General features: G+C 46.5%; 1 protein-coding gene across 9 annotated transcripts in view; it reads left to right on the top strand.

Annotated features, from left to right (window-relative positions):
* Window positions 1–16,351, top strand: part of SETD3 (SET domain containing 3, actin histidine methyltransferase) — a 74,511-nt gene that overhangs the window by 33,088 nt on the left and 25,072 nt on the right. The window lies entirely within an intron of this gene.

Below are 16,351 nucleotides of genomic sequence, written 5' to 3'. Positions count from 1 at the left end.
GTGATGATGGACACCCAGTCCAGGCCACTGTCCTGCCTTCCAGAGGGTCTCTCCACTCTTAACCCTCCTGTCTGGGTCTGTGTGCAGAACTAGAGAGATCTTTTCGTAACATAAATTATATCATGCTGCTGGTTTACCATCACACTTGGAAAAACTCAAAGGGCAGGGCTGCTGAGATGGCCTCTCCTCCCACTTCAGGTGACTCCTTGGGTACCCCTTCCTCCCCGTCACTGCAGCCCGCTCCCCCTGGCTGTGATCAGTTTGCTGGTCTCGCCCAGCCTCTCTGGCCCCATCTGCTCCCTTTCTGCAGTGCCTTCCCCCAGTTCTGTGCATGGCTGCCTCCTTCTCAGTCTTCTGGTTTCAGCTAAAATGTTGCAGTTTGAGTGAGGCTTTCCCTTACCCTGAAGCAGATCTGCCTTATCCACTATGTTAGTGTGTTAGTCAGGACTCTTCTGAGAAACAGAACCAACAGGATGTGTTTATGTGTATAGAAGGAGATTTATTTTAAGGAATTGGCTCACGTGATTATGGAGGCTGGCAAATGCAAAATTTACAGGCCAGGCCGGCAGGCTGGAGACCCAGGGAAGAGCTGATGTTTCAGTTCAAGTCCAAAGGCCTTCTGCTGCAGACTTCCCACTAGCTTGGGGGAGGTCAGGCTTTTGTTCTGTTCAGGCCTTCAGCTGACTAGATGAGAAGGAGAGCGATTAGGGAGGGCAATCTGCTTTACCCAGAGTCCACCAATTTAAATGTTAAGCTCATCCAAGAGCAGCTTCACAGACACATCCAGAATAAAGTTTCACCAAATATTTGGGCATGTGGCCCAGCCCAGTTGACAGATAAAATTCACCATCACAGTTAGCATGCTTTTTTAAAATTTGTATATTGACTTATTATCCGTGTTCTCCTCTGGAGTGACCCTGCTCTCCAGGCGCCACCGTGGCACTGTTGCCGGCACAGTGCCTGGCACACAGAGCCCGGGCAGAGCTTGTTCAGTGGGGAGCCGGTTGCCTGCCGGCTCTCCAAGTGAGTCTCGCATGGCCAGGGCCTCGTGGGAGGTGGATGGCCAAAGTCCAACCTGTCCTCCGCTCCCTAAGCTGTGTCCCCTCAAAGCTGCATCCTAACAGGCAGGCAACTTCTTCCAATTTGTACAAAGGTCCTCTGATGTCCCTAAACCTGTGGGGACATCAGAGGAGCCACGTAAATGAGGACTGTCGCAGGTCTAACAGAGCATGCCATCACTCTGCCCAAAGCTCGATGGCCCTGGCCTTTCTTCCTCTGTCTTCCCAGATGTGAAACTTACAGTGAGGGGAGGATTTATCACATCCTCTGCTTTTAGCAGACTTAATCTAGTAGCTGTCCATAAAATTGGTTTATACTCTCTTGGGCTACTGTGTTTTTCTCTGTAAAAAAATAAAATACCGTCTATATTTTCCAAAAGATTAGGTGACGTGAAATGTACTTCACAACACTGTCGGCTTCTGTTGTGCTTTCATTCTTACCCGGTGTTCACGACCAGGCTCTTATGCTCAGGTTCAGAGCCTTCTGCAGATGTGCTCTGGGCCACTTTTCTTTACTTCCCACCAGATGCCCTCCACCGCCATGCTCCCTCCGCTGACTCCGCTCTAGCCAGGGCTTCCTGATGCCCTCCACTGCCATGCTCCCTCCGCTGACTCCGCTCTAGCCAGGGCTTCTGGCTGTGCTGGGCCTGATGGCCACTCCTTACGTTGCTCTAGGGAACGACTCCTCCTCGGCGTGTTGTTGTGTGGCCATCCGAGGCCGTATGCATTCCTTCTGACCCTCTCCCCAGCTGTTTCCTCCTGGAAATCATTGGGTATCTCCAGCTCACATATAACTGTAGCAAAATGCCCTACAGTTATTGACAGTTTAAGCTTGAATTATATTTTTGGGAGCTGTTACTTTTAGGCCCACCTGTGTTCTTTAGTCCTTGAGCTTTGTCACGTGTTACAATTTGGGTAATTTTTTCATTTCACAAATCAATTTTATTCTTTTGGTGTACAAGAAAAAGTGAGTTCTAAATATTAGTGATTGAAAACATATGGATACTGTGTTTATTTTTATTTACATTCGGCCTCATCAGGAAAAAATTATAATAGTATTCATTAAAAATTTTAAGTCAAATAACTACCTATTTAAAATACCTTCTAATAATAATGGTGTTTTGCTGAATGCTGGCTTCTCCTCCAGGCCAGTGGTAGGTGCTATAAGGAGATAGAGAAGTAAACTGAGTCCTTGCCTTGTAGAAATTTATAGTAGAGATGGGAGGAAAACAATTGGCAGGAGACGTTGAAGAGCAAAAATGGGAAACTGAGGCAGTGACTGCCATCTGAGCTCCTGGGGGGCAGTCAGGTGGTACCTGAGTTGGGGCTCGAAAGGCAAAATTGTCTGGTAGAGGGAGGGAACTACTGTCAGCAAAGGTGTGGAGTTGGGGGGCGGCAGGACACATTCCGAGGAGGGGAGACAGCCGAGGCCAAGCAAAGGCCGCAGCCGCTGGATTTGAGGGAGGTCATTTCGGGGTTTGCAGCAGGGACCAACTCCCAGAAGCTGGGTCCCTGCATCTCCCTGGGATTCCTGTAGCTCAGGCCATTATGGGGTGAAATGGCTGTCTCAGTAGTTGTATTTTATGCCACCTGCCCAAGTGGCTCAAACTCTCTGAGCCTCAGTTGCCACAGTTACCTCCCACCCTGTCTCACAGCCGAGCTATCAGGGAATAAAATGTGGTTTTAAAACGTAGCATTCTGTTAATGTAATTAACCAGAAGCTGGATTTGAGCACACTTCTGTGATGTCAAAAAGGAAAGTTCCAGTACTGGATGTGAAAGGCAGGAGGATGAGACAGAAAAGCCTGTTCCCAGGAGCTGGGATGGAGGGTGCAGGAAGGAGGGAGGGTGGGAGGGCACGAGGGCCTTCAGTAGGCTTTGGGGTTTCTGCCCTGCATGTTACAGGGAGCCCTGGGCAGCAGAGTGATCAGGCTGGCCTGGGTTTGTTTGCTCGCTTAAAGATAACCTCGTGGCAGGGAGGCCAGAAGACCAGTTAGCCTGAGGAATTTGAGAAGTATCTGAAGGTTGGATTGACCGCATCTGCTGACAAAGTGCATGAAAGGAGGTTGGGAGAGAGTTAGTTTAGGGTGACCTTGAGGTTTCTGGAATAAACTGGTTTTAAGTTTACTATTCCCACCTTTTTCCTAAGGTGACTTTACCAGCCTTTCTCTATTTCTAACCTTTATGGTTTAGAAAGGAAACTTTTGATCCTAAATTTCTAGCTTATTCTAACTTGTTTGAATGCAAGGCACCGAAAGTCATCTTTGTATCTGAGTTTTCAGTCCAGACAGGTTTGTTTTGTACTTTGGAATAGATATTTCAAGCAGAAATCTCTTGTATGCAAAAGTCAAGCCTGGAGCAAATCTTTATTGTGAAATTATAAGCTCGTGAAGGTGAAGGTTTTAATGGAAGTGCTCACCCAACCTTAACCGTAGTGACACGCGTACAATAGCACGTCTGAACGAAAAGCTGTCAGACGAGCAGCGTTCAATTTAAATATATTAGTGATTTCAAGACTGTCTCTAATGAGCTCTGAAATCTTTGTGTCAGCCTCATGTTTTTTCCTTAAATGCTGTGAAATCATTGAAAATTAATAAGCCAGATTTTATTTGGTGGCGTTTACATCAGAACTGCTACCATCAGCTTGGAGGTCCTTGCTCTTGTGTGGTCTTCTCATCAGTCTAGTGGCTGTGGTTTCTAGAAGCAGAAGGACAGCAGCTTCCTGTTAACAGGTCACTACGCTGACCAGAGGGACCTCCTAGATACAGCTGCTGGGTGTCAATGCTGGCACTTCGTCACCTGAACGTGGGCGGCGTAGTGACAAGGGCAGTGTTTCAGTTACTGCTAACGTAGATGTGAAGTGGAGCTTCCTCGAGGGGGTGAAGTGTTGGACCAGGGTGTATGGAGGACTTAGGAGTAGTATTCCCAAGCCGAGAAAGGTCTGTTGGCAGGGATCAGTTCTGTCCGTGTCACACACACACACACACACACACACCCGCACGTCGCAGAATCACGCAGAAGTCCCGCTGCGCCTAGGCCTTTGCTCTCTGGCAGTCAGCCCCTGTCACCCAGCACCACTGATGTGTGCAGAGCACTGGTAGGTGCTGGGGCTGCAGACGTGGTTTGGCCTCAAGGAGCTCTCCGTCTAGCGGAAAACCAAATCTCATCCCGTAAGAGAAAAGCGAGGGATAGGGGGCGCTAGCCCAGAGGCGAGGGGAGAGCCGAGAGACTGGGGAGTCAGGAGAGGCTTCTCAGAGGCGGGTGAGGTAACTGACCCCGAGGAAGGTCCGGGCTTTACTGGGGGGAGTGGGCAAAGGGCACAGACTGGCCACTCAGTGCAGCTGGAGCGTGGTGTGCACGGGGCAGAGGAAGTGAGGGTGGAGAGACAGGCTGCACGGGGGCGGGAAAGCAGGACCAGCGCTGCAGTAGCACTTCATTTGGTGCCCAGATACTCATTAAGCACACTGAGTCCTCACAACCACCCTCCCGGGTCTGGCTGTGATTCCCGTTTGACAAAACGGAGGACTATTTGCTGGTCTGTCTGTTCCAGGACTTGAACTCATACCCAGTTACTGGTACACAACTTAGATTCCTACCTGAGTCTAATGTACCTTCCGGATCTCCAGTATCATGCTGACTTCACCCTGTAACCAAGGGAGCTTGTCGCTCACTCTGTAAGCACTTACGGGGTGCCCACGGCTCAGTAACTAATCTGGTTTGTATTTCAGCGTAAGCAGTTACAATGCTTTAAGTGGTGGACGTGTACTCACGAGTCCTGCTAAAGCGGAAGCACCACAGAGGCAAGGGTTGGCCTGCGTGGATCGGGCACCCAGCCCAGTGAGTGCTGGCACGCAGCGAGAGCTTGGTAACCAGTTACCAAGAAATACAACTCTTGGGTGAGGCCGAGAGTAGGTGGTGACCGACCCACGGTGTCAACACTTTTGGACGCAATTCTGGATTTTCTTTCCAGTGTGTGGGTAGCAGTAGCTTCCTGGACAGGCTGCTCTAGGAATGAAAAGCACATAAGAACATAGCTGTGGACCAGATCAAACCTGCATTAAGAAAAAATCTTTCCAAGCCAGCTTCACCTACTGTTTTTCTTTTTTAATTTAAAGGAGGTGCTTAATTTCAGCAAGACACTCATCCTGGTGCCTTAGTAGAGGAACAGAGAGTGACTCTCAGTGTGGTTGGAGAGATGGCAGGTGGTGTCAGGCTCTCTTCCTGGGCCTGTCCTGCCAAGCACTTTTGTCGGGATGGTGAAAAGACCTAGGAGGCATGCTGGTCAAATTTCTGGGTGGTGAAAAACCCAGGAGACTCCCTACGTAGGCTAAGCCTGTCTTGATTCACAAAGCTCTTGGCCGCACTGGAAGGATGCGACTGAGCAGGAATCACTGGGAAGGCAGTGGGCATAGCAGGAGGACTGGTGACTGGACCTCGGAGCCCTGGAGCCCTGTTCTCTGACAGAAGCTCATTTTGTGACCGTGGACCAGTCACTCACACTCTCTCAGCCTCACTTATTAAAAAAGGGAAACCTGCCCTGTGTCCCCTACAGGAGGGTGGGGCAGGTGAGAAATGAAGGGAAGCTGTTTTTAGGTAATAGAGAATTTTACAAATGCATGGTTTTTTTAGGTAATAGAGAATTTTACAAATGCACGTTTTTAAAAAAGAAGCCACCTGTCACTGCCCTTCGGGGGTCCTGAAGAGGCAAATCGTGGATGAGGTGTGATGGGAGCTGGCTGGCCAGCCAGGGTTCCTCCCAGTTCAGAGAACCACGGTGTGGCTGCTACAGTCACGGCCCTGTCACGGCCCTGTGGGTGCAAAACTCAGGCCTGCTCTCCCCTCAGTCTAGTGGGGGAAAGCTAAACGGCAGTAAAGCATGCAAACAACAGTTTATGGCGATAGAAGGCTCTTGCTGGTTGGTACAGGGCCAGTTACCAAAATTCTAGGGGAAGCTGCTGAGAGAGCTTTAGAGGCAGGAAAGGTACAAGCGATTTGAGTTTTATCACAATAAAACAGAGCTACACTTTAAAGGCAGTAAAGGTCAATAATCGCTTCCAAACATCAAACTTATAAACGGTTTTTTTAATAAGATTTATCTTCAGTCTCTCCACATGGCAAGTAATGGAAAAAGGTAAACATAATGTGTATCTATTGATGGATTATATCATATATAACAAGTAGGCCTTTGCAACGTCAGTTATTTAGAATGGTCAATATTACTGGAATAAATATATGATAGAAAAAAAAGGCAGGGCCATCTAGTAGCTCTCTGTAGTAGTACCTTCTGTGGCAAAGATGAACAGTTTGGGAAATGTTCTGTTGACTTTTTAAATGGAGATTTAGTTTATACACTAGAGCACACATGCATTAAGCATAGATTAGTCTTTATACTAAGTAGCTAAATCAAAGTCAAGATATGGAACATTTTTACCATCCCAGGAAGCTCCCCAGTCTCCTTTCCCAGGCTGTGTCCACCCACCCTTTTCCAGAGGCGACCACTATTCCGATTCTGTCACCATGGGTCAGCCTTGCCTGCTCACGAGCCTCCTGTTATTAGGGTTGTACAGCGTGTACTCGCTTGCATCTGCCTTCCTTTGCTCAGTGTAATGTCTGTGAGATGCATCCAGGTTGCTGGGTGTAGCGGTAGTTTACTCCCTTATTGTTGCTGCATAGTTTTCCAGTGTTTGAATAACCACATTTATCCATTCTCTTATGGATGGACATTTTGGTTGTTCCCACTTTTTGGCTGTTGTAAACGAAGCTGCTGTAAGAAATCCTGTATATGTCTTCTTGTGGACCTGTGCATTCCTTTCTTCTGGGTGTTCTTGGAAGAAGACTTGCCGGGGTATTGGGTGGTCATATATGTGACCACCCAACCTCAGTAGATATCGATGAACCATTTTCTGAGCGACTAAACCCATTTGGTGGCGGGAGAAGTGCTCGAACATTCTGGTTGCTCAGCTCCCTCCCAGCCTGGGCTGCAGGGCCGTCCTGTGGGCATGCGTGTAGTCCCGACTTCCATTCCCCAGCGACTAATGGTGCTGAGTGTGTGTTCACCTCCTTATTAATTACTTGGGTATCTCCTTCAGGGAAGTGCCTGTTGGAATCTTTTGCTCATTTAAAACAAAATTATAATAATATACTTTATTTAACCCAATAGAGCTGAAAGATTATCCTTTAAAAATATAGTCAGTATAAAGTGATTTATGATATATTGCACTTTTTTTGCAGTAAATCTTTGAAGTCCAGTGTGTATTTTGGGGGAGAGTAGTATATTATGTGATTAAGTTTTTAAATTGAGGCAAGATATATGTAACATAAAAGTTGCCATTTTGACCATTTTTAAGCGTACAATTCAGTGGCGTTAATTACATTCATCATGTTGTGCAACCATCACCTCTATCAAAACCTTTTCATCACCTTAAACAGAAACTCTGTAAACGCTAAGCCGCAGCTTCCCCCCACCCGCCCCGCCCCGTTGCCTGTTTGTGATTTGGCATTTTCTTCTGATCGTGTGCCCTTTATAAGACATGTTTTGACTATCTCCTCCCAGACTGTGGCTTGCCTAGTTGCTTTCTTAATGTATCATTTGATGAATAGAAGTTCTTAATTTTAATCAAGTCTGATCTATCAGTCTTATTTTTTAAAGATGGTGTGTTTTTGTGTCCTTTTAACGACTTCTTTGCCTAACCCAGGGGCTCTCAACCAAGGGCGGTCTGCCCCTTGGAGGATAGAGACACTTTTGGCTCTCACAACTGGGCCAGGGATGCCGCCAAGCCTGCAGCGCCCAGGACATTCCCCACAACAAAGAATCACCTGGCCCCGAAATGTCGGGAGCGCTGAGGTGGGGAGGCTTGGTCTGGTACAGGATTGTGAAGATGTTCTTGTACGTCTGCTTCTGGAAGTTCTACTGCTTCACCTTTCACATTTACGTCTATGAGCCGTCTCTCTTTAACTCGTGCATGGGATGAGAAGAAATTGAGAAAAGTCTTGATTCTTCCACATCTGTGCCCCTAGCCTTTTATTTAAAACTAAACTCAGTACATTAATTATCAGGAGCTTTCTATGGAGCATTTTAACATCTAGAGCTAAAGTTTCAGTGTTTGGTGGTCTAAAGGCAATGTTTGAAGCGTGAAGTAAATGGCCTGGCACGTGCAGAAACTGAAGACTTTTTTCCCCTTCCAACTTGCTTATTAAGGACTTGATTTAGAGTTTTTGTTCTTGTGGTTTTTTAACTTTCAGCTTACAACCATAATGAAAATGCCCACACGAAAGATGCAATTCATAAAATAAATTGACTCTGAAGTGTGCTGTTTTAATTAGACTGTAATCTGCTTCTTTGCATATAAGCGTCATGATTAGACATTTGCCAGAGAGAAGGGAATTTGGTAGTTTTTCCATTGTAGTTCAGTTGTATGCCTACTTGTCAGGTCTTCCACAAAACTGACCACTTAAATATTCAAATCCTAGTAAAATAGGTTGTGATGTTTTAGGATCGGTAGGAGGAGAGAATACCTTCAGAAGTGGTGCCCTTAAACCACGTGGACAGCTGTTCTTCAAGAGGGTGGCAAGGACAGAAGCGTTGTTATGAGAAATTGTCCCTGTGTTTAATGGTCATGTGTGGTATATTCATAGTGTTCTTATATTAAAATCTAATTTTATATAAGAATTTATGGCTGTTGAGTGGTCAGATGGGGAAAATATCACCTTGTTCAGCATACGCTGTGGGATGGTAATTGTTCTGCTGTTGAAACTGACCCTGACAAGGGGATCAGTGGTTCTAGGGTTAGATGCTTAGATCTTGCTTTAAAATCTGTAAAAACACATGTTGCTATTTTAAGGCCACACTAGTTCCCCTTTTTCTGCATTTGTGTGAATGGTGTGTGCCAGAAAGGTGCTAATTTGGAATCAACAGCTGGGTTTGAGTCAGTGAGCCCTGCCTCCAAATAACCTAGAGATGGCAGGTCACCTAGCCTCAGTTTCCACATCTGGCATTGGAGGCGCCAGTCGCTGCCTCATGTTGGTCCTGGAGGATTGAATGAGAAGTGTAAGAGCATTTTGTGAAGTACAAATCTTCACAGAAACGTGGGGTGCCCACTTTGTGGGCCCACCCAATAATCTTTTAAAAAAATGTCTTACCATTATATGTGTTATATTTATATAGAGGCAGCACCTGAAGTTAGATGAATGGATTTGGAAACTCCTCCACTTCCTAGCTGGGTGACCTGGGGCACGTTTCTTCTGGGGCATAGTTTCTTTATCTGTAAAATGGGGGTGATGGTGGTACCTATCGCACAGGGTTCCTGCGAGGTTTAACTTGGTTAATACTGTAAAACGCCTAGGACATTTTATGTGCGCGGCACATAGTAGGTACTCAATAAATGTTAATTGTTATTTTATTGTTACTGTAGAGTTGATTTGGATGATAATGCCATTCAGCACCTGCCTCAGTCAGACCCTTTTCTGCACACAGTGACCCGTCCTCTGGAAGCGGGCTGATGAGTTCCTGACATAGAGACCGTGGCCCTCGGCACTAGGAAGTTAGGCAGGGGTGACGGGCACGGAGGTTCCGTCGTGGGGAGGAAAGTGATACGTGAGCCAGCGGCGCTGCCTTTACCTGCATCTTCACTGCTCAGCAGATTGAGAAGTTTAATTGTTCATTAATGAGTCACCTGCATAATTTCACTAATTTCTATTTAATGGGGCCATTTTGAGCCCCTGAAGGGCTGAGAACAGACTTTCTTCAGTTTTGTTTCCCCAGCTCCTAGCCTGACGTTTGGCACATGATAGATATATGTTGAATAAGTTTTAATTACCAGTTATTTGCAGGTCAGGTCCAGAACCGTGCTAGAGATCCTGAGAGTCTAAGTAATATGGATGGAGTTGGAGACCTTTAGATTACTTGAGAGGAAAAAGTAATATGGCTGAGTCCTTGGCCTTGCTCTCAGCGGCCTTTTTGACTTTTTTCTTTTATTTTAAGTGAAATTATTTTAAAATTAGAAACCATACATATGTACAGTAGAAAATATTAGAAAATACAATAGCTTAAGGAGGAAAATTAAAGTTTTATATATTCTGTTTGGCAGTTTCAGTGACCCCGGAACCTCAAGTGGGCAGATCTGGAGAAAGATGGGGCCCTAGTGATGGAGAAAGAAAGAAACCTTAGTGTGAAATTTAGCTTCTCCCAGACTGCATTTTGCCACCATTCATCTGTGTGTGCATAGGTACCTGCAAGGCGTGGGGAGGGGTTTAGTCAGATAGCAAAGATCTTCACTACCTCCTCCTTGGTGGCAGCTGGCAGTATACCCAGTTCCTAGATTCAACTCAAGTGAGGATAAGTCACCTGCAAACTTGTTAAAAATGGCGCTTCCTGAGCTCCACTCTTGGTGTCCGTAGGTCTGGACTGAGGCCTGGATGCAGTGCACCCAGACAGCAGCGTCCTGGACTGTAGGACTTCGGAAGAGCAAAGAGCTTGCTGTTGGAACCTGTCCAGAATGTCTTACAATTCCCTTTATGTATCACAGTTTTCATCTGTTTTACAGATCAAAAGCAGGTGTATGGAATTGAAGAGACCAAAATAAATCCATAAGCGTATGAGGTGGGCCTTATGGAGGCCTTCACATTGCCTGATTTTCATAAGTAACTTTGGAAATTAAAGAGACTCAGATGGGTTTCTATACTGGATTTGATCCTCTTTGAGACTGCCAGTGTAGAAGCAACTGTTTATCACATCTTAACTAGCCAGTGTCTTTGTTCAGAGTACAAAGCATATGTTTCAAAGAACTTGGATGTCTCCAAAAGCTGTAAATTTAGGATTGAAATAAAGTATTAGTTTTCAGGTGATGAGTGAGTGCTGAGCACAAGTGGGGCCAAGGGGCCAAGAGACTGTATCACCACACTGATGATGATCGTAAAGCAGACCAAACGCCCCTCATTCTAAGCACAATCTCCTGCCTCCAACAGGAAGAGAATTGAGGTGTTTCGTCCACCTTTAGTTTCCATGCCTTTTCTCTGTCCTTCTCAGAATTTCCCCTTACCGTCACCATCCTCTTTTGTCTTCACCTTTCCCTCCTTGTCCAGGCCAGCCCTTTACCTGTGCTCTTGGTAACATAATGCCCACGTGTCTTTGTCCTGTCACTTATTCCCCATCCTGTGCATCTTCTTCATTTTTTTCCAGTAAATATGTTCATTTCCCCTTTCCTAAAAGGCAGAAAGGTGCTAACATTTACTGAAGACACTTGTTACTACAGCAGCTCCTAGCCCATCCTAACCGATAAGGTATATATGTGCTTGTGTGAACTTTCTTGAGAAGTGCTCCCAGGCCCATAGTTGTCTGTTTTTTAGAGGCTTAAAACAATGCACCCTTATTCTCGCATGGGTGGTATTGGGAATCCAGGAATCCAGGCATAGCCTCACCGGGTCCTGTGTTCCGGGGTGTTTCTCAGGCTGCAGTCAGTGTGTGCTCTCATCTGAGGGCTCGACTGGAGGAGGAGCAGCGTCTGCACTCCATCTCCTGACTGGTGGCAGGATTCTGCTCCTTGGGGACTCAGTTCTCACTGGTGGTTGGCCGAGGCCTTGCTACCTTAGACCCAATGTTTTTATCAGGTTCACCAGCCCCCTGCCCACACTCTCCACTTCCTCTGCTCTCTGTTTTGATCCATCCTTTGGTATATTACTTTCCCTAAAGAAGACCTTCTTCATCATTTCCATTAATTTACCAATGTCTCCTGAATTTAAGTCCCTTCCTCTGGAGGGCTACTAACTTACTGATGCCTCTCAGGTGCCAGCAAACCTAGGGGGTGGGCCCTGTCTTCCCTTTACACGTGAGGCAGATGACCAATAGGGCCCCTCCAGAGCTGCTGCCCTGTGCACCGCGCCCTCTGCAGGGCCCTCGCGTGCCCACCAGCCTTTCCCTGCTGCTTCCCTACACGAGCTTTTCCACCCAGCACACCTCAGCCCCTCCTCCTCCTGCACCGATGTTCCTGGTACGGTCTGGGGCACTTTCTCCCTTCCCACCTGGAGACCTGACTCACGTGCCCCCTCCTCCCTGAGTCACTGCCTGATCTCTCTGTTGCCAACAACGTCTGCAGCCCCTTCTCTGTGATTCCAGCACACGGCATGTGTTCTGGTGCCAAAACACAGTCATGTTTTGCCCACCTGGCTGCCCTGCGATGGTGTCATTACTGTTGTGCATAGGGAACCCGTCTTACTCATTGTCCCCCGCGGGGCCTGACCCGTAGCAGGAACAGTGAACTGGAGTCCGTCTGTGTTTATCAGCTCCTTGCGTTTGACAGGTTCAGCGGGAGAGCCCAGGGCTCCCTGTGCCCGTCCCTTCTCCCTCCCTGGATCCACCTGCCACCCGCCCCCTGCCGGACTGGATCACTTCCCCCTGCTCTGCACTCTTCCCCTCAGCCGCTCTCATCCCGACCATAACTGTGTCTAGTACCCGCCACCCAGCAGACAGGAAGCTCTGGGAGGAGGGCAGGGGCCTGAGCCATCTTGCTTACTTGTTCCCCATTCCCTGGCACAGCATTTCACTCGAGAGCGGGCACTCTGTAATATTTGTTGAATAAGGGAGTGGGTAAACGAGTGAATGAATGAATGGATCAACTCAAGAGCAGTTTAATATGGTGTAAGGTCAGGCACCAGCTGGTATTTTGCAGACTTCTGTGTTGGAAACGCAGAGGTCACTGGAGGGCATCTGAAGGTTTGAAGGAAGAGGGATATAAAACCATCTTAGGGTTGGCAGAGTGAATCAGTGGAAGGGAGGTAAATCTTTCTGATCTGGAAAGTAATATCAAATTGTAGTTAGGAAAATTGGGGGAAACTTTTCCACATCACGTTTTTTTCAGGGATATATAAGATTACTTCCAGGTTTTGCAACTTTTTTTTTTTTTTTTTTTAGAAATTAGAAGATGACTAGAAAAAACAATGGCCATTTTGCCGAGGAGAGAGTCTTAATTGACAAAGCTAATGATCTAGAAAAACCTATGTTGGAAAATGTCACTTTATTATGTGTGTCTGGAAGTGCAGATGGGAAAACAGGTTTTTTTCTTTTTGCAGCAGATTCATTAAGTGTTTAGAAAGAGGTTCTCTCTGTACCGCCTTCCCCAGCCTGAGAAGCTTGAGACTAAATCTAAACTCTCTTCTCTCGTGTCTGTTACGAAGCAGGTGGCTGTGCTGCCCTTTATAGCAGACCTGCAGCCTCCGCACCATCCTGTCTCAGCCTCTGCTCCCGGGCCCCAGAGCATCAGCAGGAGTGTCCAGGTGACAGTTAACTCTGAGCCAGGTCAGACCGTAGCCTGGCCAGAGAGATGCCTTATCACACCTCGCTGACTGTCTCATCCCCCGGGTGTTGTTTCAGAGTCTCTGCAGCCCTGAGCTGCCCCCAGGCTCACCCGTACTAAGAGAAAACTCAGACCAGATGACAGGAATTTCTTCTATTTCTTGTTGTCTCCATCTCAGTTTCTTTGTGTCTTTGCCTCCCTCGGTCCCTCTGAGAAGGAGTCCTGGCCAGCAGCTAAGGTGAGCCTGGTGGCCTGTGCCCAGAGCTCTGTGACATTGCTCTGGGTGCCGTCTCTCCATCCCCATCTTTCTCATCCTTTCCTTCCTGCCCAGCTTTAGCCCTTGGGTTTACAGAACATCCCTGTGCCTTTGAGATAACGTCCTGTCCCCTTCTGTCTTTAACCACAGCATGTACCAAGAATATTCCGTGCTTGAGAGTTCTTCGAGCCCCTGTGGTCTAGGCCCTCCCACTGCCCCACCAGTGACATACCCCCTGATGGGTCCCTGGGCCACCAGTTGTCCGATCCCGTGGCTGTCCCACTGCTCTGTCTCCTCGACCTCCGTGACGTTCCTGCTGACCCTTCAAGCTCGCTCTTCCCCGGGCTTCTCTCACTGCCATTCCTTCCCCCCCAAATAGAAGTGCTCCCCAACTTTTGGGACTCTGGGTTAGGAGTTAGACCTGGTTTTCAAAACCCAGTTCTAAAATCTTCTCTCATATATGACTGTAATCAAAAGTCATCTTATATCGAAAGGTGACTTAAGTTAATATATTGGATTTCTTGCTTTCGGTTCCAAGTGAACAATTTGATAATTGCCTGTTTTATAGGTAGTGCTTAAAAGCTATGCACTGATTAAACTGTTCTTTCACTGAAAATTTGTATCCAGATATTGACTGCTCCAACAGAATTGTATTATTCTTAGAAAGTGAGACAGTATTTTCTCTGATAAAAACGAGAGTGAAATCCATCTCATAACTATTGATCAGTAAAGCATCTAATTAAGGAAATATAAGGCAAAGCATTTTTTTTGTGGAAAAAGAAGTAGACTTGCATTGTCTCACTTGTCCTGCTGGGCTCTCACTTGGGCTTGTCTTCAGAGATGGAAGCTGGGCAGAGCCTGGTACAGTCCTGCACAATTTGATCGGCCCTTTTCCTCTTCTTGATTTTATACCTGGTTCTGTTTCAAGGTAGACTCTAACTTTACAGAAGAATTTTTTTTATGACTTCTTTTCCCTAAGAAATTTTGATGCCAGTAGGGAAATAGCCTGGTTTTTAAATTTTTATCTTTTGGTAGAACAATGCTCGAAAGAGTTATGGTACCTTTTCTGGACTCAAAAGGAGAGAGGGAAATTTTTTTATCAGCTAAAGCTGAATATAAAATAATTTTGCTTAATCAAAAAGAAAGCTCTCAGCTACTTTACCCAAAGGCACGGACATTTTAAATTACATTTGGTTAGTCAAGTGAGTTGTCTTGACTTACTGTAATAACATTCTGTGGTGCCTCTAACAAATTGTAGCCCTGTAATTCAGTTCATTGTAGTTTTAATGGGGGCATTTTTACCAAAAATGTTAAAAATTTTTTTTATTTATCAAATCTCAGGGTGATAGGTTTGAAAGTTCCCTTTTCAGGGGATACAAAAAAGGTTTTCTGTTCTGAGCAGTAGCTCTTTATCAGTGACTTTATATTGTTCATACCTCCCTCCCTCCCTCCCTCCCTCTGTCTCTCTCCGTCTTTCTGTCTGTCTCTCTCCTGGAGATACAGAGAGCTTTCCTGTGTACCCAGCCATGGAGCAAGAGAAGTGGCCTCTGTACCTCTCCTCCTTGGTTGGAACATTTGTGGTTTTGCTCTCCTGATGGGGAGGGGACCCAGAGAAGTAGTGTTGGGGATTTTCTCTTTGGTACCTTGTAGCACAGTTTAAGCATCCGGAATACGGAAAAGGAAGGGAGAGGAGTAGTCTGCGATGGTGGGGGCACCAGCGCCCTCACCACTGGTCGCGTACACGCTCCCTGTGGACCCCAGCACCTGCAGGGGTCGCGAAGACGCACTGAACCTTGGTGCTGTGACCTCAGCCACCCACTCTTACCCACCTCCCTTGTGACCAGCAGCTGGCTGTGTGCAGCGGGGACCTTTACCCTGGATTTTGTTATCCTTGGGATTTACCAGAGTTAGCTCATAGCAGCTGGTGACCAAGTAGCATATGTGATGTGTGGATCCATATGATGTACCTGAGCATGTGAGGGGTTCAGAGGCTTGCTCAGTTGTGGGAACCCTCCTGAATCCTTAGGATTGATGTATTACGTCAGAATTTGGCCGGTCTTTATCAGAATCCCAAGTCTGAAATATGCGGGTTCTCAGGCTCCGTGGTGCACCCCTGGGTTCATCGCTTACTAGCTACTCGTGACTTCAGCTTCCCTTCAGGCTTAAAGGCAGGACATTTAAGGCGCCAAAGTTCATTTCTCTAAGAACTTGACAACTAGGAGAGTTGCAAGTAGCCAAAGAGATGGTACCCGTGTAAGCACTTGGAGGTAATACTGGTTTAATGATTGATAAAGCTGTGGGGTGTCATAGAGGCTGTTCAGAGTTACCATGAAAATGATAGGCGTTCCAGGTAATGTAATACTGGAAGTTGTTGGGACACCAATGTGGCATAATTCTAATGAAGAAAATACCAGAAAGTGAATTCCAGATATGACCTCTATGTTTTAAAATGTATTAAAGGAAAAGAGTGTACCTATCTACATGTATTTGGTACATATGTGTTTTCTGGGACCAGGGTTCTTCATGTCCAGAATAACAGGGGAATTGGGCTAGATGATCTCTAAGTTACCACCTGGGTCTGAGATTTTATGACTATAGATAGCGACTTTAACTAAATATGGCGTCCTTTCTGGTGGTTTGGAAATAACAGACATAAACATTCTTAGTTTTGGTAATATTGCCTGCCTCTAAGCTTTGTAATGTCCTTTAAAATATCTCTGTGCTGAATTTTAAATGAGAGCAATATTTACC

This window comes from Phocoena sinus, chromosome 2, assembly GCF_008692025.1.
Source record: "Phocoena sinus isolate mPhoSin1 chromosome 2, mPhoSin1.pri, whole genome shotgun sequence".
In the NCBI taxonomy this organism is placed as follows: domain Eukaryota; kingdom Metazoa; phylum Chordata; class Mammalia; order Artiodactyla; family Phocoenidae; genus Phocoena; species Phocoena sinus.
This window is presented reverse-complemented; position numbering and strand designations above follow the sequence as displayed.